We start from the raw sequence: 25,565 nt of genomic DNA, 5'->3' as shown, positions 1-25,565 counted from the left end.
ATAAAGAAAGAAGGTTATGAAAATGTATTATGTACAGCAGTGTCAAGGGCTCGGTAGCGTGTTTAAAAAGGAACGCGAAATGACCTAGAAACTGAATGATAATTGTTGTGGAAACTAAAGTCAACTACTCTGAAAGGCCTCATATGATTAATGAGGAATTGAATTACAAAGCTTCTGCAGAGAACTGTGTGAGTCTAAAGTTAAGAAAAATCTATAAATGAAAAAGATAAATTCTGAAGATTGTGAATGTAGTTTATAATAGAGAATGAACTCCCAATAACCCAAAAGTGAGGATGAGGAAATTATACGTGAAAATTTTTTTTTGGTCTCAACATTGACCCAAAAATAAACTCATTTACAATTGATGGTGATTCGTCACTGCATGCAACACATTTTACAGTACTCTACCATTTCACAGAAAACATTGCAATTCTATTCTATCGTTGAGCCCCCCCGGGACTAAAGTTTGTAAATGTTTGATCCACCAAGCTTCTCTCTGAGCTAAAATTGTTGTGCGATTGTAATCTGGTTTCACTGTGACTGTTTCTAGAATGGTGAATCGCAACTGTGCATTGGTGTGTTGATGTTCTAACCAATGTAGTGCAAAATGTGACTTGGTAGACTTAGTGCGAAATGTACTTTTGTGTTCTGTTATTCGTACTTTTATTTTTCTTGAAGTTTTCCCAACATATAATGATCCGCAAGGACATTTAATCGCGTAGATCACATTGGAGGTGTTACAGTCTCCGTTGTATTTCAAATCAATAGCTTTCCCTGTTTGTGGATGATATATCTTGTTGCCAGTTATAACATTGTTGCAATGTACACAATTGTAACACTTGCGCATTCCTTGGTATTGTTGTTCTGCAGCCACTTTAGTGGACAATATTTCCTTGATATTTTTACTCCGTGTATATGCAAACACCGGTTCTTCATCAAATAGACCCTTAAAGTCAAGTTCTTGTTTAAGCAATTCCCATCTTGATTTGATGATCTTTCTGATTGCATGGGATTTAGAGGAAAATTTGGATACAAAAACATGTCGATTAGATTTTTCTTTTGGCTTGGAAATCAATAAATTCCTGCGCTCTTTAGTTTCTGTCTTAGAGATTGCTTCTGTCAACATTTCTGGGGGATAGCCCCGCTCATTGAATTTTACTTGTTGCTTCTCCAATTCCTCTTGTAAGTTGGCTGTATTCGAGGTAATACGCTTGACCCTCAGCATTTGTGAGAAGGGCAAATTTCTCTTCAAGGAAGGTGGATGGAAACTTGTGTACAATAGTAGGTTATTTCTGTCTGTTGGCTTTGTATAGACCGAGGTCTCCAATTTATTGTTTTGTTGACGTATCTGTACATCCAGGTAATGGATATTGAATTGATTGATCTCATGTGTAAATGTTATTCTTTCATGTTTGGTATTGAGTTCACCTATTGCTTGTTCTAGCAAGTTTCTGGAACTTTTCCATACGATGAAAATGTTGTCGATGAATCTTGTATAGAACACCAAATTTTTGGTCCAGGTTTCTTGGCTATAGATATGATTATCTTCAAACTGCGCCATGAATGTGTTGGCATAGGCCGGGGCTCCTGAAAAGCCCATAGACGTTCCACTCACTTGTAGAAAAAAATTGTCTTGCCATGTCAAATAGCTGTGCTGGAGACAAAAAATCAACAATTCCAATATGAATATTTTGTTGATCGCTAATTCTGGCAGTTGTATTAGGGCCCATTCACAAGCTTCCACTCCTTCCTTCAATGGGATTGATGTATACAATGAAGTGACATCAATTGTGCACATTAACCAGTTTGGATCATAGTTGTTTTGTACATGTTGCAGTAAGTTGAGAAAGTGAGTAGTGTCCTTCACATAACTCCGCCAGGATTGTACGAATTTTTGGAGAAAATGGTCTATAAGTTGCCCCGCTGGTGCAAAAATTGAGTCACAGCCGGATACAATCGGACGAAAAGGAGGATTGTTCAGATCTTTGTGCACCTTTGGGAGCATATACAGTTTAGGTCTTCTTGGATACTGTACTGTTAAAAAATTCCGAAGTGCGGGTGTTATCCAATCCATCTCTTCTGCTTTGTCCAAAATGTGTTTAAGTATTCCCATAAAACTAGTAGTAGGGTCCTCTTTCAATTTGATGTATGTCGTGGTGTCTTCCAAGTGTTCATTGACTTTATCATTATAGAAACTTGTATCCATAATGACTAGAGCTCCTCCTTTGTCCGCCATTTGAAGGGTTATCTGCTCATCCATTCTTAATCTATTTAAGATGTCCATTTCATCTTTTCTCAGATTAGAGTGAACTCGTGGTCGTAAATTTAATCTAGACAAGTCATGACGTACCAATGATTCAAATGTGTCTAGGATTTTGTGTGACACCAGTGGCATGAAGCTACTTTTTGGTCTAAACGGCTGTAGTTCAGACTCTTCACTGTCAAGATCTGGTGGTGGTGAATCAGAAGCTGGTACCACATTTGTAAAAAAATGTTTTAACCTCAAGTTTCTAAGAAAGCGAAGCACAGAGACTTCAAACTCCAATTTATTGGTGTGGTAGATTGGTACAAAGGAAGTCCCTTTGTTTAAGACAAGTTCTTGTGTGTTAGTGAGTTGTTTAGAGGAAATATTTATCACGAGGGTTTGCCCTTGCTCCTCAAGCTCCGTGCCTCTGCTTCTCGTTCCTTGGCTTCCTTTTCCTTGGCTTCCTTTTCTTTGTCTTTGGCCCCTCCTGGTTTTCTTGTGACGTCTGGGGGTTTCCCTCCCCCCTGGACCTTCTCTAAAAAAGCGGGTCCTGTTGTTGAAGCTGTTGCTCCATTTTTTGTTGCTGATGTCATTAGCTCTTGTCCAATGGAGACAGGTTGTCTAGAGGGATCTAGGTCGGTGTCAGATACAATTGATTCTTGTGATGAGGTTGTTGGTTTCTGGTACGGACGACGTTTTGCGTACACCTCTGCCCAGGTGTACAACTCATTCAATTTATAATCTATCGTATCTCTACGAAATTTTCGCAGTTTCCTCTCTTGGATGTCTTTTCCATATGCATCTAGTTTTGTGTTTAGATCATCTAAAGTAAGTTTCCAAAAATCGGCTTCACAACGAGTAGACAAGTCAGATTTAATGATGTTTATCTCTTCCTCCAGCTCTTTAATAGTTTTGGAGAGTTCTTCAACAAATTCATGGCGCAGTTTGAAGATAATCATATCTATAGCCAAGAAACCTGGACCAAAAATTTGGTGTTCTATACAAGATTCATCGACGACATTTTCGTCGTATGGAAAAGTTCCAGAAACTTGCTAGAACAAGCAATAGGTGAACTCAATACCAAACATGAAAGAATAAAATTTACACATGAGATCAATCAATTCAATATCCATTACCTGGATGTACAGATACGTCAACAAAACAATAAATTGGAGACCTCGGTCTATACAAAGCCAACAGACAGAAATAACCTACTATTGTACACAAGTTTCCATCCACCTTCCTTGAAGAGAAATTTGCCCTTCTCACAAATGCTGAGGGTCAAGCGTATTACCTCGAATACAGCCAACTTACAAGAGGAATTGGAGAAGCAACAAGTAAAATTCAATGACATTTACATTTACACATTTACAATGAGCGGGGCTATCCCCCAGAAATTTTGACAGAAGCAATCTCTAAGACAGAAACTAAAGAGCGCAGGAATTTATTGATTTCCAAGCCAAAAGAAAAATCTAATCGACATGTTTTTTTATCCAAATATTCCTCTAAATCCCATGCAATCAGAAAGATCATCAAATCAAGATGGGAATTGCTTAAACAAGAACTTGACTTCAAGGGTCTATTTGATGAAGAACCGCTGTTTGCATATACACGGAGTAAAAATATCAAGGAAATATTGTCCACTAAAGTGGCTGCAGAACAACAATACCAAGGAATGGGCAAGTGTTACAATTGTGTACATTGCAACAATGTTATAACTGGCAACAAGATATATCATCCACAAACAGGGAAAGCTATTGATTTGAAATACAACGGAGACTGTAACACCTCCAATGCGATCTACGCGATTAAATGTCCTTGCGGATCATTATATGTTGGGAAAACTTCAAGAAAAATAAAAGTACGAATAACGGAACACAAAAGTACATTTCGCACTAAGTCTACCAAGTCACATTTTGCACTACATTGGTTAGAACATCAACACACCAATGCACAGTTGCGATTCACCATTCTAGAAACAGTCACAGTGAAACCAGATTACAATCACACAACAATTTTAGCTCAGAGAGAAGCTTGGTGGATCAAACATTTACAAACTTTAGTCCCGGGGGGGCTCAACGATAGAATAGAATTGCAATGTTTTCTGTGAAATGGTAGAGTACTGTAAAATGTGTTGCATGCAGTGACGAATCACCATCAATTGTAAATGAGTTTATTTTTGGGTCAATGTTGAGACCAAAAAAAATTTTTCACGTATAATTTCCTCATCCTCACTTTTGGGTTATTGGGAGTTCATTCTCTATTATAAAATGTATTCACAATCTTCAGACTTTATCTTTTTCACTTATATATTTTTCTTAACTTTAGACTCACACAGTTCTCTGCAGAAGCTTTGTAATTCAATTCCTCATTAATCATATGAGGCCTTTCAGAGTAGTTCACTTTAGTTTCCACAACAATTATCATTCAGTTTCTAGGTCATTTCGCGTTCCTTTTTAAACACGCTACGGAGCCCTTGACACTGCTGTACATAATACATTTTCATAACCTGACAGCTCCTTCATGTACAGCAATTGTACAGTATTTATACATCACTAAATTTCTTGTGATGTCAACATAAGACTGCTTGTCTTAGCACAACATTATTGAATTCTAAACTAAGTTACATTCAGTTTCATTTACACGGACTGGTGCACAGCACTAACATGGCGCTCAAGCTTTCCGTGTACATCGTAGCTAGAACAACACCCAGTCCTCTGTCTATGCGCATGCACATAACGATACCGGGAAGCCCGTGCTTATTTAAAACTGCTACCCGCTGATTTCTGTTTCTGCCTTTTTCGCGTCTTTTGCGTTCAAGAGATATCACCGTATGGAGCTTCCAGTCGGTGAGTAGAGCACTGCAATAGTGCTCAAACGCATTAGGGATATTGGGGAGTTACACTTGTAGTCCAGTGCAGCAACACTTATCGTATTTACGATGTTTTGCAGATCGGGTCAGTCACTGAATAAAGACGGGTTTAAAGGAACCCTTTGTCAATCTACCATTGTGGGTGAGTTAGTTTCTTGATAAAACTGTTTGAGAAACGCAATTACAAACATTCGAGAAATGTATTAGTGCATAGATGCTGCAACCCAGGCTTTTCAGCAGCTATTTTGACAATATTACGGTTTCTTTACAGAACCGGTGCAATATTGAATATACAGAGTTTCTCAAGGGACACGCCTGTGCTTAACATTGGGTGAGTTATTCACTGAATTTTCACGCAGACATTAAGTAATACATAGTGTATAACACACTATAGTATTTCATAGTTGTAATGCTTTGTTTATCAATTACAGATTCAAAAGCTGAGTATTTTTACATTCTTTTGAACATCATTGCAACACTTGAGTCTAGAGTGAACTCACTCGATTTTTGCGGTGAGTGTGAATTACAGGTTGTTTTGTTAACCATACAACAGCTCTTTGATCTATTTCTTTCAACTTTTAGCGGAGAGGTTTGTTTGGAGAATGTTCTACGAGTGATTTGTTAATATCAGGGCTCTTATGATGTTTGAGTTTGGTGGAGGTCTTTTTCTATGAAACTTTTTTCTTTGCTGTACCACGTTTGGCTTATTATTGACCTAATAATAATTTCATCAATAGTATTGCAATGTACCTTCTTGTACCCAATTGTCTTTTTTTGAATTGCCGTTAAGTAAATCCCTGTTTTTGGAACTTATTTGAACGTTGATTGTAAGATGAGTAAGTACACAGCTACAAGCTGGTTTACAACTAAGGTTGATATCAAATATTGATAATACGTTTCATGTTTATTATCTTTACAGTGCCCCTGAGGAAGGGAGTATCCCGAAATGCATTGGGCCTTTGTTGAGTTGTGATATTGTTTATGACAAACATGAATGATTGACGGTTTTGTTTTTTGCCCAAAATTTGTATTACAAGCATTTGCCATATGGATCGGGTTTTGCTATGTGCAAGCTCGCTGCTCTTAAATGATTCTTTGTTTTATTGAATACATAAATGAATAATACAGAACAGAATTTACAAATTGGTTGTTTCCTAATTGATTACAATTGATGCATATTAAGTTTTGTTTAATGTGATATACTTTACAACAGTTGTGCATTTGGTATACTAGTGGGGATTCCACTAGAAGTTGTTCTGTTCAAGTAGGCTGGCTGTCTTTCCCAAATAGCACACTAATCAAGTCAAACTATCGTTACACTTAGATAACTCTGTACTACAAACAGGAGTGCGCAGGCAACTACTTTTTGTTTATATCTTCAGAACTCATAGCAATGACATTAGTGTCGAGGTGGTTCCCTGACGGTGGTTCACGTCTTACCATCCTTACCTCTTGAAATCTTACAGGGATATCCCCTTTTTCTGGGTGAGGGGATCAGGAATCTGAGCCTAGGGTGCCTACAGGTGGGAACTCCTCTGTCAGGGCTTGCCTTCATGTGGCAGCTACAGAGATTGTTGGTGGTAATAAACTTGGCACACAGAGAGGGGAAGCTGTTGGTGGGAAAGCCCTGCAGAGGGTGCTGTTGATTTCCCTCAGCACCCCTACCAAAGGAGGCCACCTCGGAACGTAGGCTGGCCACTTCCGTACAGACTGCTGCCACCTCAGTGTGTAGGCCCGCTATCTCATTGATTAGGCCGGCCATATAGCCCCATATGTTTCCGACCTCCAAGTATGTGGACTGGTGCAACTCTTCATTTCTCTGACTTCGGTGACAACCTAGCCTGATGCACCTTGAGAGTCCTGGTACAGGGCGAGGACGGGGGTTATGGTAGCCTTGGTGCCCGTCTCATCAATGGACTCACACTGGGGACCCACATTGGCCCTACTCCGACGTCTAGCCCCACTACTCTCTGCCCTAGACATAGACTGCACACTCACTCTGGGTCCTGGCTCTTGACTGACTGGGGGGGTGGCTGTCTGAGTAGCCAGGACTGGGGGGGGCAAGCTAGGGTACTCCCTCTGCTAGGTGAATTTGTAGTGGGGACAGATGTTGTCAGAGTTGTTACAACCGTGGTAGGAGGTGTGTTCCCAGAGTTGCCAACTGTTGAGGTCTGCCCAAAGTCTGTTGGTCACTTAGGGCTTTGTCATCATCATCTTCGTCTTGGGAGGGACTCTGCTGACCTTCCTCCATCTGCTCTGCAGCTGTTGTTTGGATTGAAATGGAGATGAAATTTAATAGCAGCATTAATGTGTGTACATCTAGGACATTTGTCAGTCAGTCAAAAGGCTTTATTTCGATAAAAATTATCATAAAAGCTTCACGGTAAAAATACACAATTTTATTTGGTTAAAAAGAAAAAGAGAATTACAACGATTTAATTACATTAAGCTTTAAAGATCATGATTTTTAGATAAAAGAAGCATATCATAGGAGTTTGGTTAAAAGTGAATTAAACATTTTCTTTAAGCCTTTTACTTCTGATGCACCAGGCCCATGATAAAAATTTTGAAAGGGTACAAACATACAGTGGGCGAGAGTCTGACATTAAAATGCGTAATGCCTCAACGTGATGCCTAGTCCCCATCATACGGCACAAATGCTTAAGCCATTTTCTTCTTGGTCGGGCATACTCCTGGCATTCAAACATAAAATGTGCAACTGTCTCTTGTTTGAGTGAACACGAAGAGCAAAACTCTGTAGTATGTACTGGCGGTTTCCACCGAGATGTAAAGGCATACAGGGGAAGAATTCCAATTCTAAATTTGAAGTAAAGGGTCCTATCAAATGGTTTCTCGATAATGTCAAGATAGAGTTCCCGAATTGGTAGGTCCTTGAATCTCAAAAAGTCCTCCGTCAATCTGCCCAGTGAACGGTTAGTGCTCCGTTCAATCAGAATCCAATTCCAGTACAAAGTCTTGAGTGTTGCCTTTGGTGGAGATGCCTTATTTACCCAAGCTTCACTTAAGCCCAAATTACACAGAAGGGATTTCATGTCTCTTAACCATTTAATTCTGTGCCATCCTGGTAATGACATGATTTCAGAGAGCCCTTTCACATATTTGGCGAGCTCCGGGACACGCCACAACTGGGCCCATAGGAGTAGGGGCCGGAACTTTGCTAGATCTTCAATAGGTTTGGGGAAGTGACATAATGGCCCTACAGCACTTCCTCTCAGATTTTGACACATCAATAATATTACATGAGCCCCATAGCTCTGCCCCATAGAGAGCAGAGCTAACTCCCCTTGCTGTATAGATGTCGATAACAGGGGCTATATGTCTTATAGCACATAAGCGTTGCTCCTTCAGGAGAGCCCCAGTTACCCTCTTATGGGCTAGCAGCATTTTATCTAAATGGGGGGCCCACTGCATATTGTGCGACAAACGGGTGCCCAGGTAATCAAATACGTCTACCCTCCCCAAAGGTACACCATTCAGCTTGGGGGGGCGTACAGGTTTTTTGGGGGGATTCATCACAAGATATTTCGTTTTGTCAGTGTTGATTACCAGGCCCCGTTCCACACAAAAAGACTGAAAGTTGTTAAGGAGTTTTTGAAGACCCATTGGGGATTTAGACAGGAGGAGCGTATCGTCGGCAAAGAGAAGGGTGGGGATACGTTCACCTGCCAGGGATGGTTCGTCTGAAGGATCTTTCAGCAGATGCTCAACCACTCCGTTGATATACAAAGAGAAAAGGGTGGGAGCTAGAACACATCCCTGGCGAACCCCTCTCTCTACCGGGATACTGCTGTTTTTTTCTCCTCCTGTGCCCCATCTTATTTGGGCAAAGCTATTCTCATGGAGCCTTACAAGTAAGGATAGGATGTAATACGGTATCCCAATATCAGTAAGGACTTTCCAAAGGGTCTCCCTAGGTACAAGGTCAAAGGCAGTCTTTAAATCGATACATGCGAGATAAAGACTGCCTTTGCCTATGACCACCACCTTCCAGTACACTAGCATCAATCTAAAGGCTTGTTCTATTGTGCCAGTGCCTACTCTGAATCCTGCCTGGTAGTCAGAGAGGATGTTATTCTCATTAATCCAGTCCAGTATTCTAACCAGCAGTACCTTTCCAACTACCTTTTGGCTTATGTCCAACAAGCTTATAGGTCTATAGTTGGACGGGTCGTCCCTAACACCTTTTTTAAAAATAGGGACGACCTCCGCCCCTTTCCAGGATGTGGAAATCGGTGCACCCCTACAGATGGCAGTAAGCAGGCAATGGATACATTTCCCCCATTTCTGGACATCTGAGCGCAATAGGTCCCCGGGAATAACATCCGGACCAGCCGCCTTTTGTGGCTTGATGGTACTAATAGCATACTCTACTTCTTTAATTGAGAAGTCTGAGTCTATTAGATTTTCCTCCCGGTCCATTTGGGTCATAATTGGGGCCACTACCCATCCCTGATCTTCATTGGGTATATCTAAGATGTTGTGCCCGGGTTGGCGGGTGTATAATTTAGAGAAGTGGTTGACCCACACTTGGCTAGTGATGTTGCATGTTATGAGGTCACTATCTGGTCTGTTTCTGGTTCTGATTGTATCCCAGAAACACCTTGGATCTTTCTTGGCACTTGCCTCTTTTAAAGTACACCAGAACTCTTCTTCCCACTCTTTTTTTGCTCTTGCCAGTGTTCGGTTGTACTCCTTCCTAGCTTCCTGTATCTTGGGTTGTGATTTGCCTTTGACAGCCTCAATCAGAAGGGATTTGGCATGTCTACATGCAGATGTATACCAGTCATGCTTACCCCTAGAGCTCCGGTATTCCATATTCCTCCCCACACACCCCGTTTTCAAGAATATATCCCCTATGGACCTAAGTGTATCCTCAAAAATAGATGTCACCCTCCCTGTTGGCAAGGCTGGATTAATGGTATCCAGTTCCATTTGTGAGGTCATAAGCAATTCATTGATTGTTTTAAGTTTGGCTTCGTCAGCAGAGATTTTATTCCACTTTAAGCGTCTCCCACAAGAAGAGACGGAGATTTTTTGAGTATGTTTAGGGGACTTTTCAGCTGATTTATTGGGCCAGGGATTTGTTAAAGATAGGGAGAGTGAGTTATGATCACTTTCTACCGTGGGTAAAACTACCATGTCCTGCACTAATCCCCATAACATAAAATCTAACAAAATATAATCAATCCTCGAGGTGTGATTAGCTCTATTATATGTGGCAGCACCTAAGGGGTCCGATGGTGTACGAGCATTTGCGGCTCTTAGGCCAAACTCCAATGTAAGAGCATTTAGCTGGATCGCACAAGGAGACCATCTTTTAATCGGGGGAATGGTTAGAGCCGGAATACCCCTTCTAGAGTCATCCTCACCAAGGTCCAGAATGTCCTCTGAGGAGAGTGGCTCATAGGTGCAATTAAAGTCACCCGCAACTAGGATTTGGGCACCCTCAACATTTTCTCTTAGTTCTGTTTCAAGGGTGATTACAATCGGGGACATAGACCCATGTTTGGTACCTCTAACATATATATTATACAAATCAAGGATTAACCCCCTGCAAGGCCCTATCAAAGAAAGTCCTAAAATGTCTGGACTATTGATGTGCTTGGGTTTTATACGACAATTAAGGGAGATGCTTACCCAAGTAAGCAAACCCCCCGAAGGGCGTCCCTTCCCATTTTTATGTTTTTCCGCAGGTTTTTTCAAGGACATTTGTAGCCAGTCCACTGCTGAGCAGAATAACTGATATCTGTAACTAGTGGCATTGCTCATCTTTAACAGTAATGATGTAAATCTGCTAATATATCATATAATTTTTTCAAAGGTGAAAATCCTATTCTCTTGATGTTATAGTTTCCTCAGTGAGTCTTCAACAATTACCTACACTGACAGGGTATGGTTTCAAGGTATATATGTACATGCAATAAGGCATATTGTTTGCTAGGTTATCACATTGCACTTTGATGACTTACTTTGTCCTCAATAAAAGTTTTGACTTGTGAGCTTGGGCTCAGTTGGCATTGTAGATTATCTGAGTGTCGTGTTTGCCACATATTTCTTAGTTGCAAAGTTGTGTTATTCAGTAGCTCAGGACAACATAGCTCTGGGTTTTGGTGCATGACCCTAACAACCTAAGATGGCTACCTCAGATTAAATTTCTGTACATTTCTCAATGTGACAGATTTCATGTATGATATTTGAGTAGCACGATGGCATCCAGGTGAGAAGGGGCGTGAGGGGTGTAGCATGCTGGGTGGTGGTGAAGAGACAAAGCCTCATGGTAGATGTGTTGAAGGGGCAGAAAAGAGTTGTGCTCATTGAGTGGAGTTTGCTCTGTAGCAAGATGGCATGCAAAGTGAAAAGGGGGTTTAGGGGTATGGCATTCATTGGTGGTGGTGTAGAGACAAGGCCTAATGGTCGATATATTGCAGGGGCAGAGAAGAGTTGTACTCCTTGCATGGAGTTAGGTCAGTAGCAAGATGGCTGCCAGGTGAGAAGGGTGTGAAGGGTGTAGCGTGTTGGGTGGTGGTGAAGAGACAAAGCCTCATAGTAGGTGTAGTCACTTGGATGAGACTGTGTTAATGGATGAGCAGAGTTGTGCTCCTAGAGTGGAGTTAGTTCAGTACCAAGATGGCTGTCAGGTGAGAAGGGGGTGGGGGTATAGCATGCTTTGGAGTGGTGAAGAAACAAGGCCTCATGATAGATGTGTTGAAGGGACAGGGAAGAGTGATGCTCCTTGACTGGTGTTAGTTCAGTAGCAAGATGGCTGCCAGGTGAGAAGGGGGAGAGGGGTGTAACATGCTGGGTGGTGGTGGTGAAGGGACAAGGCCTCATGGTAAGTGTGATGAAGGGGCAGAGACGAGTAATGCTCCTTGAGTGGCGTTATTTCAGCAGCAAGATGGCTGCCAGGTGAGAAGGGGGTGAGGGGTGTAGTATGCTGGGTGGCAGGGAAGAAACAAGGCCTCATGGTAGATGTGTTGAAGGGACAGTGAAGAGCTGTGCTCCTTGAGTGGAGTTAGTTCAATAGCAGGATGACTGTCAGATGAGGACGAATGAGGAATGTAACATGCTTGGTGATTGTGAAGAGACAATGCCTCATGGTAGATGTGTTGAAGGGTAATAGAAGACCCGTGCTCTTTGAGTGGAGTTAGTTCAGTAGCAAGATGACTGCCAGGTGAGAACGGAGGTAAGGGTTGTAGCATGCTGGGTGGTGTTGAAGAGACAAGGCCTCATGATAGGTGTGGTGAAGGGGCAGAGAAGAGTTGTGCTCCTTGAGTGGAGTTAGTTCAGTATCAATATGGCTTCCAAGTGAGAAGGGGGTGAGGATGTAGCATGTTGGGTAGTGTGAAGAGACAGGGCGTCATGGTAGACGTGTTGAAGGTACAGAGAAGAGTTGTGCTCCTTGACTGGAGTTAGTTCAATGGGAAGATGTCTGGCAGGTGATAATGGGGTGAGGGGTGTAGCAAGTTGGGTAGTGATAAAGAGACAAGGCCTTATTGTAGATGTGTTGAAGGGGCAGAGAAGAGTTATGCTCCTTAAGTGCAGTTAATTTAGTAGCAAGATGGCTGCCAGTTGAGAAGGGGGGTAAGAGGTGTAGCATGCTAGGTGGTGATGAAGAGACAAGGCCTAATCGTAGATGTGTTGAAGGGGCAGAGCAGAGTGGTAAACCTTGAGTGGAGTTAGTTCAGTAGTAAGATGGCTGCCAGGTGAGAAGGGGATGAGGGGAGGTAACATGCTGGATGGTGTTGAAGAGACAAGGCTTCATGGTAAATGTGTTAAACGGGCAGAGAAGGGTTCTGCTCATTGAGTGGATTTAGATCAGTAGCAAGATGGCTTCCAGGTGAGAGGAGGGAGTGATGGGTGTAGCATGATGGGTGGTGGCAAAGAGGCAAGGCCTCATGGTATATGTAGGTATTCATACTTTTGTGATGGGTATTGTATCATGGATGCATATTGTGCAGATCTTTGATTGAACACACATTTACATGATCCCACATTACATGCTTCTATTCTTGTAGTATTGGATGCAGCACTTACAGACAACATTTGAATATAATAGCATTTTTACCTTGAATATATGCAGTGTAGTTAGCAACAATATTCTTTGCCACATACAAACCAACTTTAGAGATAGATTCTACATGCCGTGTTCGGGGAGTAGATGTAAATGAGGAGAGGGAAGGCCTTTTGATTGCAGACAGGACATTGTAATATTGTGCACACACAATAAGATGATGGATGGAGCACTGAAACTTTTTATACTCTCACCCCAGCCACTATTAGATCTGGGTTAAATCCATCATCGTTATTTATCTCACTTCGCCACCCCAGTTCAGACCCAGCCATATGCAAATCAGTCTTGACCTTGTTCCTCAAGGGAACAGTCACGCCCGAACTGCCAGGCCAGGTCCTCCCCGTACCGGAAACAAGCATCCTGTCAGTTCTTGTAGTATGGCTTACCAGAGTCCATTCCTCCCTGTATTCCATCCAAGCCCTAAGGGTGTAGGATGGACAAGACCTTCTCCATATATGTCATGAGTCTTAATGGAGTGCTGGGAGGCCCTCTGCCAGTTCTCTGTGCCTCCATTATGTGATTGCTGTACTTCTTATGAACCTTCTTCCGGGGGTCATTCCACCTCTTCCTAAAGTCCTGCTGTGTGTTTGGGATGTTTCCAACTGCATTCACAGTGTTGACTATCCTCTCCCACATTTCCAACCTTGTGCTGTGAGGAGTTTTCTGGACTTGGGTACCAAAAATTTGGGGCTCAACTTTGGTGATTTCATCCACTGTGATTGTTAATTCCCTTGAATTCAGTTCAATTCAATATAGTCTTTATTTCGATTTGTTTCAATCATAAAAGACAGTATAAAGCTAAAAAATGATTTAAAAAGTCATGATACAGTAATCTACGATCTGCTAGCAACTAGGCTTAAATTCATTAGCATCGAATACCATTCGCAGAGTTTAACATATCGTTACAATAAAATCTCAGCAAGATAAAACCAGTAATAAAAAAATTAATTTGATTAGAAATTTAAAAAACTTAAAACAGAGTTAAGTGACTACCACACACAATGTATCTGATACAAGCTGCTAAGCCCATGATTATACAATAAACACACCAGTAGTGGCAACCTAGGAACACTGGCCGGCCTATGTAGACAATGTATCTACCACACCAAGCATTAATCCTCCTGACCTCCTTTGAACAGTCTAACAGGCTATGGAGCATTTAGTTTTTCTTTTTTGCCTCGAATGGCCCACATCCAACTCAGGAACTTGGCCACTGCTATTACCATGGGTTCCTCTGTATTGTTCTTTAGGATCCTGAAGGCTACCATGGCACATCTGGTGCCCAAATTCATACAGATTGGTTTGAGCCATTTATTCCCAGGAGACTTATAGGCTAGACATCCACAAAGGATATGGGCAAGTGTTTCAGTTTGGGCTGGACAAAAAAAACCTTTATCGTCAGTCGGGGCTGCCATCTGCTGGTGAGAGCTTTGACTGGAACCGTACCCACTCTGAACTGATGGTATAACTTCCTATCATTTGGTCTGGTGATTAGATCCCAATAGGACTCAAGTTTAGGTTCCTCTCTGAGCTCCAAGAAATCACTCACCATAGAGGGCCCTGCGGTTGATGTAAGTCTCTTGGATTTAACCATATTCCAATACGCTGCCTTGAGGTCCCTTTTAGATGGAAATAGGGTGTCCTCAGGGGCCACCCATAAAGAGCTCACCCCCATATTGGATAGGGTGATTTTTAACTTGGTTAATCATGGTATCCTACTTAAATGACCTATCTCCCTAACTTCAATGAATGCCTTGGCATATAATGCGAGCTCCGGTGTTGTCCAAAGCCTTCTCCAATATGCAATTGGTCCAAAGCCGGCCAAACCTTCTATACTGTGACACTCCAGATCTAAATATAAAGGCTTAAGTGGGGTGGATTGAGGAAGGCCTATTAGAGATCTAACACATTTATTCTCTGCTAAGGCCAGAGATGATAAATTCTCATAGGCCCAGAGTTCAGCACCATACAATATGGAGGAACTGATTTTAGAGCTGTAGATCTTTAACACTGGGGTGATGGGTTTGGACTGTGAGAGCCTCAGTTCTTTAATTAATACACAGGCCAGTTGTGCGTGTTTAAGGGACAGCATGTCTATCTGGGTCTGCCAGTTCAGTCCCCTACCTAGGCCCTCATTAGGATGGCGGGTGGACTTTGCCTGCCCGCCATCCTCCCGGAGATTGGGACCGCCCACCATAAGGGCAGGTGTCCCGTGGGGGGTATTAGGATGCGCCCGCCACAGTGGCGGGCGCATCCTGCATTTTTAACATTGTGACGGGCGGTGCTCTCAGCACCGCCCGCCACAATGCTAAAAATGTATGTATGCATTTGCATACAAAAGCGGCAGGCACCGAGCGGTGCCTGCTGCTTTGTGTATACAAATGCTGGGGGGTACCACAGGTACCCCCGTGTGCACCTCCCACCTCGCCTTCACTTCAGGGGCCCGCAGGGGGCCCCCCGAAGTGAATACCGCCAGCCTTTCTGTGGCGTCATTGCCGCCATGGAAAGGCATCAGATTGGGCCCATACTAATATGGCTGGCCGTGTCAAACAGACACCGCCACCATATTAAACCTTTTCCGCCCCGGTTGCAAGGCGACCGGGGCGGAACGCGGAGGACGGTCTTTCCGTCCGCCGCAGACCCCCCAGCCAACCTAATGTGGGGGGGTCATTTCAGTGAGGATGGTGGGCGGATTTCCCCCCGCCAGGCGTGGCTAGCTCCCGCCATCCTAATGGGCACCCTAGTGTTATCCCCAGGTAAGTGCAAACCTCTGTCTGATCCAAGGAGACATTGTTCATGTACACTCTTCCTTTTATAACTTTGTGTTTGTGGAGTACCATAAACTTTGTTTTCTCCACATTAACCACTAACTCATGTTCTTGGCAAAACACCTCAAAGCGAGATAAAGCTGCTTGAAGGCCCTGTTGGGTCTTAGATATAATTAGGGTGTCATCCGCGAACATGGGTAGCGGTATCTTCATACCTTCTAACGTTGGAGCATTAGTAGGATAAGTGGTGTAGTACTGAACAACTTTATTTACAAATAAGGAAAACAGGGTTGGGGCTAGAACGCACCCTTGTCTAACCCTCTTGTTGACAGCAAACCTATCTGTGACCTGCCCGTGCATTCGCCAATGGACCTGTGCGTAATTTGATTTGGGCAGTTTTACAAGAAAGGACAGTATTTCAAGCGGCATCCCCATATCCATAAAAGATCTCCACATTTTGGTACGGGGGACTAGATCAAACGCAGATTTCAAATCTACAAATGCTGCGTAGATTGGGCCACCTCCGATAATGACTACCCTCCAGTAAATGAGCACAAACCTGAAGACCTGGTCGATAGTGCTTGTGTGGGCATGAAACCCCACCTGCAATGGGGTTAGAATATCCATCTCTTCCATCCAGTCCTGAATTCTACCTAAAACCAACCTGGCCACTACCTTATGAATTGAGTCAATGAGGCTTATTGGCCTATAATTGCTTGGTAATGAACAATCACCATTTTTATATATAGGTAAGATCTCGGCACCTGCCCAAGTATCAGGAATGGGTGCACCACTGGCTATAGCATTTGCCAGTAATTTTATGTAGGTGACTCAGAGTTCCCTGTCATTTATGAACAGGTCCGCAGGTATGCAATCGGGACCTGGGGCCTACCTCTCGGGATCGAACGAAGTACAGACTCAACCTCGGCACTAGTAAAACATAGGATACTGCTTGGAGTAGCCCAGTGGAGTGGGTCGTCTCTATAAATAAGAGTAGTAAACTGTGCCTCAAAATGGGTGACCCACTGTTCAGGAGAAACATGGTTAGTAGGAATCTGGTTTGATTCACCACTACCCAAGTTGCCAGAATTTGACCATGTTTTTCCCTTTACTGGCATTGAGCAAATCTTTCTAACACGTCTCATGCCAGTCCTTTGTGGCTTGCAATTGGGTTACCTTGTACCTAGCCCTGGCTATTTTAATGTCACCCATAGCCTTGGATTTTATGGCCCTTGATAGCAGCCTGTAGGCCTCTCTACAGGATTTATTATACCAGGCTGCTGCCTTGGGACCGGAGTCTTTCCTGGGTTTGTGAATTTTTATAAAAGATTGTTTAAGTTGGAAAAACAATTCATCATGAGCCTGAGCAATAATCTGGTTGATACCCTCTTGTGAGTCACAACTACTGAGGGTAGTTAACGAACAAGCTATCAGTTCCTTCATCTTTTCCCGATCCCTGTCATCATCAGCGATCCTAGCTCATCTTACTCTCCTCATATCATTTGTGAGCCTGGTGTCAGCTGTTATGTACTCAACAACATTATCATTACGGCCTCTTAGACCTGGCGTCAGCAGGAGAAGTACCAACGGGTTATGGTCACTTTCGGTCCTCTCCTGCACCACCATGTCCAAGAGGGATGACCAAAATTCAACGTTTAAAAATATATAGTCTATTCGGCTACTCAGACCATTGTCAAAGGTGTGTGTACCCTTTCTATCAGACTGTGACCTCCCATTCGTTGCCCTCAGTCCCCTTTCCAGGCACAACCCTTTGAGTTGAAGTGCAGCTTCAGTCCATTTACTAATAAGGTGTAGCTCTAGTTGCAGGGTATTCTATTGGGCATTCTCCTCATCACTAAGCAAACTATCTTCATTATCCAGTGGTTCAAAAGAGCAGTTAAAATCTCCTGCTATTAGCAAGTTACAGTTACCACAGTATGTTTCTAGAAAGCTGTCAAGGAGGGTGACTACATTTGATCTCCTTCCCCCAGACAGCCCTCGAGCTTAAACATTGACAAGCAGCACGTCAAGCTTGTGCACCTTCTGTAGGCGCAGGACCATAACATCCGGGCCATCTATGTGCACTTCTTCCATCTTGTAACCCGCTTACCCAACCCAACAGGTAAGACCACCCTTGGGTCTACCCTTCTGCCCATCTACTGCTGCTTTGGAAAAGTTAATAAAGCCTATATGATATATTTGGGCCAAGGACCAAGTTTCTTGAAATACCCATATGTTATGGCTGTCTATATATTTTGATCAGACAAGAAAGAACAACTTTCCCTTACCTACCACATAATTGAAAAATGCAACTACTGCAATATAGGTGTCAAAAACTAGACCATAACTTGCAATATTACAACAAAATATATATTATTTATTTCATTTTTATAAATATATGCTCCATAAATTTACTTCAAATAACATTGTTTCAAGAATTCATTAGATATGGTGAGATTTATAATTTTTATACAAACAAAATATTTTTATAAATACAGAAAAAGAGAACACAAGAAAATAACATCAAATGTAAATGAGTCAGACATTTATAACAAATCAAATGACTGAAGACTAATACATGTTTGAAACAGCCCCTGGAAAAAGGAAAAAAGATAACAACAGCCAAACACATTCATAACAATCTCCACATTCTCACTCAAACTTCACACATTCCCACAACATTTAAAACACGGAAGAAAAATCATGAGTGCAGGTCTCAAAGGTCAATGAGAGACCCGCACTTGGTCGACGCGTTTCGGCGGCTCAAGGCCACCTTCATCAGGACCACTTCCGATAAAGAAACCCAGATATCCAGGGGGTAAAGAGAAGCGAGGGTTGACAATACTGTTGGAGTTCTAATGATACAATCCAATTACAAAATTTCCTGAAGATAATATATTATCTATATTTCAGATAATGATCCCTATATAGGTAGATGTTGGAGTAAATCGGGTATTCTGTGATACTGCAATCAGTATAATCCTTGACTTTCTATTTATTGACAAAAACCACCAATAGTTGGGTCCCAGCTGAGGATAAGAATAGAGATAAAGAAGAACTCTATTAGATGACACTTATGTCCATAAGGTTTTGTAAATTCATTTTCTATTCAGAACACTGAGGGTATTGCATCCAAACTTTAGAGCGTCCTGATCAAATTAGAGCCTCGATTTTAACGTATCCGCATCTCAGGCAATCTCCATCGCAGGGATCCTCAGCTGGGACCCAACTATTGGTGGTTTTTGTCAATAAATAGAAAGTCAAGGATTATACTGATTGCAGTAATCACAGAATACCCAATTTACTCCAACATCTACCTATATAGGGATCATTATCTGAAATATAGATAATATATTATCTTCAGGAAATTTTGTAATTGGATTGTATCATTAGAACTCCAACAGTATTGTCAACCCTCGCTTCTCTTTACCCCCTGGATATCTGGGTTTCTTTATCGGAAGTGGTCCTGATGAAGGTGGCCTTGAGCCGCCGAAACGCGTCGACCAAGTGCGGGGTCTCTCATTGACCTTCGAGACCTGCACTCATGATTTTTCTTCCGTGTTTTAAATGTTGTGGGAATGTGTGAAGTTTGAGTGAGAATGTGGAGATTGTTATGAATGTGTTTGGCTGTTGTTATCTTTTTTCCTTTTTCCAGGGGCTGTTTCAAACATGTATTAGTCTTCAGTCATTTGATTTGTTATAAATGTCTGACTCATTTACATTTGATGTTATTTTCTTGTGTTCTCTTTTTCTGTATTTATAAAAATATTTTGTTTGTATAAAAATGATAAATCTCACCATATCTAATGAATTCTTGAAACAATGTTATTTGAAGTAAATTTATGGAGCATATATTTATAAAAATGAAATAAATAATATATATTTTGTTGTAATATTGCAAGTTATGGTCTAGTTTTTGTCACCTATATTGCAGTAGTTGCATTTTTCAATTATGTGGTAGGTAAGGGAAAGTTGTTCTTTCTTGTCTGATCATTTCATTCCCCTCCTTCCCTGGCTTGATTAAGTCTTGAGGGGGTCCCATCATTATTGCTAATGTCTATATATTTTGACCAGTCGGTCGAGGAGTTTTGATGCTAAACCTGCAATGTTCTAAGAGACTATTGACATATGTGAGTTTAAAGGTCCTATGATTGCATTACTGATGTTATTTGTTTGCGGGACGCTAATAGAGCCTATCACCCCCTGCACCAGTATTCATATCCACCTTCATTGGGCACACTCCCTTAATTGTATCTATTTTGCCGATGTCAATGACCTTTGCCTCTGCTGTGGCCCCACCCTTTGTTGGTCCAGCAATGTAATACGTGGGAGGAACTGAGTCAGTCCATAGATGGCTCACGCATCTTATGGGTCCAGTGGGAGGGGGACTCTCGAGCATATCCTGTCAATCTATATCTTCCAATGAATTAAGAATCTCAAAGCGATTGTTTGTGGTGACAGAACTGTGAAAGTGACCAGTCGCTTGAGAAGCCCCTCTACTCTCACTGTGCCTAACACTATTTGGTTGGTAAAAAAAAACCCAGGGGAAAGATATTAATATCGTCCACCTGATGAACTTATTCCCTGCACGCTCCAGAATGTGCAAAACCAACTGTGGGGAGGGGAAACTCAAGACCACGCAGTCACCAGATAGAGTCTTAATGGATTTCCCAACCAAGGGGATTCTGCAGATCATTTTAAATTCACTGAAAAGATGTTCTGTTATACCAGTCCTGCTACTAAGCAAGTGTAAAGGCTTGTTTCTCAATGTAGACCAGTGCTCCCTGGTATTATCAGGGAGCACTGGAACGTTGGCCAAAACAACTGTGTGCGGTGTTGCTTCCGGTGGGAGATGTAAAAAATCATGTTTATTCTTAGTGCCATCATCAGGTCACACAGGGGGCCAAGTTCTGATGCCTTGCTTCCCTCGCAGTGGTGTTGTGGAAAATGATAGCTAGGTGCTGCAGCGCTACAACGTCCTGCACAGCCTGCCTCCAACAGGGCATCAGGATGACGATAAAGGATCTCCCAGCAATGTTTCAGCAATTAGGCACGACCATAAAAGACTCCCGCGCCACGGGGGAGAGGCAGCGCTTTATGCGTTGAGACCACACCTCCCCCTCACTCACGGCAGCTGGAGAGTTACCGGTGCACCCTGGGGGCTGTGGTCCTCGCCTGGGGTGTTGTGGAAAATGACAGCTTGGTGCGGCGGTGCTACAACGTCCTGCGCAGCCTACCTCCAACAGGGCAGCAGGATGAAGATAAAGGATCTCCCAGCAATGTTTCAGCAATTAGGCATGGCCAGAAAAGACTCCCGCGCCGCGGCGGGGAGAGGCATCACTTTATGCGCGGTGAGCATGCCTCCCCCTCACTCGCGGCAGCTGGAGAGTTACCGGTGCACCGTCCTCGCCCGAGGTGTTGTGGAAATTGACAGCTAGGTGCGGCGGCGCTACAACGTCCTGCGCAGCCTACCTCCAACAGGGCAGCAGGATGAGGATAAACGATCTCCCAGCAATATTTCAGCATTAAGGCATGGCCAGAAAAGACACCCGCTGCGGGGGGAGAGGCAGTGCTTTATGTGCGGCAACCACTCACTCGTGGCAGCTGGAGAGTTACCGGCGCACCCTGGGGCTATGGTCCTCCCTTGGGGTGTTGTGGAAAATGACAGCTAGTTGTGGCGGCGCTACAACTTCCTGCGCAGCCTACCTCCAACAGAGCAGCAGGATGACGATAAAGGATCTCCCAGCAATGTTACAGCAATTAGGCACAACTAGAAAAGACTCCCGCAGGGGGAGAGGCTGGGCTTAATGCGTGGAGACCACACCTCCCCCTCACTCACAGCAGCTGGAGAGTTACCAGTACACCCTGGGGGCTGTGGTCCTCGCCTGGGGTGTTGTGGAAAATGACAGCTAGGTGCAACGGTGCTACACCATCCTGCGCAGCCTACCTCCAACAGGGCAGCAGGATGATGATAAAGGATCTCCCAGCAATGTTTCAGCAATTAGGCACGTCCTGAAAAGACTCCAGCGCCACGGCGGGGAGAGGCATCGCTTAATGCGCGGTTACCATGCCTCTCCCTCACTCGCGGCAGCTGTAGAGTTACCGGTGCACCGTCCTCGCCCGAGGTGTTGTGGAAAATTACAGCTAGGTGCGGCGGCGCTACAACGGCCTGCGCAGCCTACCTCCAACAGGGTAGCATGATGAGGATAAACGATCTCCCAGCAATGCTTCAGCATTTAGGCACAGCCAGAAAAGACTCCCGCTGCGGGGGGAGAGGCAGTGCTTTATGCACGGCAACCACACCTCCCCCTCACTCGTGGCAGCTGGAGAGTTACCGGTGCACCCTGGGGCTGTGGTCCTCCCCTCGGGTGTTGTGGAAAATGACAGCTAGTTGCAGCGGCGCTACAACATCCTGCGCAGCCTACCTCCAACAGGGCAGCAGGATGATGATAAAGGATCTCCCAGCAATGTTTCAGCAATTAGGCACGACCAGAAAAGACTCCCGCAGGGGGAGAGGCAGTGCTTTATGCGCGGCAACCATGCCTCCCCCTCACTCGCGGCAGCTGGAGAGTTACCTTTGCACCCTGGGGCTGTGGTCCTCCCCTGGGGTGTTGTGGAAAATGACAGCTAGTTGCAGCGGCGCTACAACGTCCTGCGCAGCCTACCTCCAACAGGGCAGCAGGATGACGATAAAGGATTTCCCAGCAATTTTTCAGCAATTAGGCACGGCCAGAAAAGACTCCCGCGGGGGGAGAGGCAGCGCTTTATGCGCGGTGACCACGCCTCTCTCTCACTCGCGGCAGCTGGAGAGTCACCGGTGCACCCTGGGGGCTGTGGTCCTCGCCCGGGGTGTTGTGGAAAATGACTGCTAGGTGCAGGGGTGCTACAATGTCCTGCGCATCCTACCTCCACCAGGGCAGCAGGATGACAATAAATTATCTCCCAGCAATGTTTCAGCAATTAGGCACGGCCAGAAAAGACTCCCCTCCCTTTCACTGAAGGCTGTTTTTTTGTTGGCCATAGTGAGGGGCGAACAAAATATGAGTGTAGTGAGTTGAAAAGAATATTTGAGAATGAAATAACAGCTTAGGATGTGCAAATAGAAATTTTCTTGTGTTGCAATTTTTGATTGAGTAAGGTAAGGTATACAGCATTAACATCTTATGATATTATCTAAGCGTAAAAGTTCTGAACAATGCTAAACTGAGCAGTGCAATACAGTTTACTAAGAAGGGGAGTGTAGATACATGGAGATAGGCAAAATCCAAGAGAATCTGATATTCAGTAATAACCCTGGAATTTCCTATCCCCTAGTATGGGCCTGTCCCTCAGAAGTCATATGTAGTGAGGGGGGCGTGGGCATGGGACCCTCGAGTGGGGGAATGCAATGGGAGGAGTACTGAAGGGCATTGCCTGACAAGAGGAGTGGTGGGGCGGAGGGTTGCGTCTCCAGGGGCTGGGTGTTGCAGACAGTAGGGCTGGTGCAGAGCAGGGATGACGGCGAGGGGGAAGAGAGCCCTCCACTATTGGTGTGAGTGGCTCCCACGTCCATTGCTAGGGGAAGGGTGGTTTCTTGGCGAAAGGCGGAATGGACGGATTGGGGGGCAGTATTGGTTACCCTTGAAGAGGGAGGGTGTCCCTCCGCCCTGTGAGCCTACATGTCCGGGAAGTGAGAGAAAGGAATGGGTGAGGGAGGGGGGAGGATGAGAGTGATGGAGAGGAGGAGGGATAGAGAAGTGGGAGGAAAGGGCATGGGAGAGGCTAGGCAGGGATACAGAAAGAACGCAGGGAGGGAAGAGGAGGGGAAGGTATAGAGGGGGAGGGGCTGAGGAAGGAGCAGGATAGAGCAGGGGTGTCATTGTTGCGATTGGTGATGAAAGGAAGGGGGGGCAGCCATCTGGAAATGCAGTGAGAGTCGGATGTGCGATTCAAAGGGTGCAAATGGACTTAAAGGGTGATGGTGGTGGTCAAAGAGTGAAATCTTGGAAATGATTGATGAAAGAGTTTTTATGGTTCTGATGAAGATGGCTGTTCCATCTGGAATGGCAAAGGATGTAGGTCAAATTAGTGGTGTGTTTTATAATTTGTTTTGCAGGCATGGCCACTTGTTACAAGATTTCAGAGGTGTGGTGTCTGGGTCCAGCCAATGGGCTGAGGCAAAGTCTTTGATTAATTAAGGGCTTTTCTGCGGTCCGCGTTGGGAAGCAACCTGTCCCCAACATCGTTAATTCTCACAGCGGCTCATGAGGGCATGGCCTCAGCGCATGCCGGTGTGTTGGCTACTATATCTCTCCTACAACAGCGTTATTGGTGGCGCGGATGTACAAACACACATGAAATTATGTCCTTCATTGTGACATCTGCCAGCAGATTAAACCTTCTTCTGCTGCACGCCCGCCACAGACTCAGTTGTATATATCTAATAAACCACTTGGTTGTGTTTATTTAGATCACTGCTGTCCTTTCTCCTCTGATACTGTGTATAAGTACATCTTAGTAGCAGTTGACTCTTGGACGCGCTTTGTGCGGGTGTGGCCCCAAAGGAGTGCTGATTCTCGAACTGTCGTATGGGATTTGCGTGTCTTTGTGGGAATTTTTGCATGTGGTACCTTCCATTCTGACCAGGGTCCAACGTTTGCCTCTAAGGCATACAAGGATGCCATGCATTCATTGGGGGTCCAAGTCAAATTTTCGTTTCCATATCGCCCTGAGGGCAATAGTGCTGTGAAGCGGATGAACTATGACCTAAAGCAATCCTTGACAGCTAGGGTATTAGGTGCAGGCTGGCTAGCCCACCTCAATAGCGTTCAACATGCACTAAATTATCTCCCTAGAAGGTCTCTTGGTGGGCGGACCCCATATGAAATGCTCTTTGGTATCAAAATGTTTGTTCCGGACCTTGAAGGCCTAGACCAAGCGGAGTCTGCCGCTCCCTTAGACGTAGATGAACATTGTACTGTTTTCCAGAATCTACAAAGGACCCGAGACAGTCTTGCAAAGGAACATTTGCCCTCCACATCTGATGCTGCATTGCAGATTCTGGTAGTTGGCTGTCTACCCCAAGTTGTTGAACTGGTCAGAGAAAAGGTCACAAACAAGAAGGAGTTTGGCCCCTAATATCGTGCTCCAGTTCCTGTGCTTGGCGTCTAGTGTACAATAACAGTCATTTTTCCTCTGCTTCCTGGTGGAAAGGAAAACAGGTACATCTCCATTGACAATGTCAAACTACACACAGTGGCCGATTCTTCTTAGTATGACATCTGTGGTCTCTTGTCCAGCGATGCTGCAAAACTCAGTTTTGGCTCCAGCACCTACCACCAGGCCTGATGTTGCCATTGAGATGATATAGTTACAAATCCTTTGTTGGATCTACCAGCTGGTAATCCTCTTGATGATACTGAGTACATTTACCCCACAGATTTATTGATGCCCGATTTGCAGACCTGTGTGGCTAATCAGTCACGTTTTTCATTTGACACTGACTCTACTACATCAAAGCCACCCTCTAAAGTTTCAAATTTTGCTGTTTGGTTTAAAATAATTTTTTTGATTCCACCTTGGACTTACATTTGGCTGGTGCTTTTTTTA

This window comes from Lissotriton vulgaris, unplaced genomic scaffold (assembly GCF_964263255.1).
Source record: "Lissotriton vulgaris unplaced genomic scaffold, aLisVul1.2 SCAFFOLD_554, whole genome shotgun sequence".
Classification (NCBI taxonomy): Eukaryota; Metazoa; Chordata; class Amphibia; order Caudata; family Salamandridae; genus Lissotriton; species Lissotriton vulgaris.
This window is presented reverse-complemented; position numbering follows the sequence as displayed.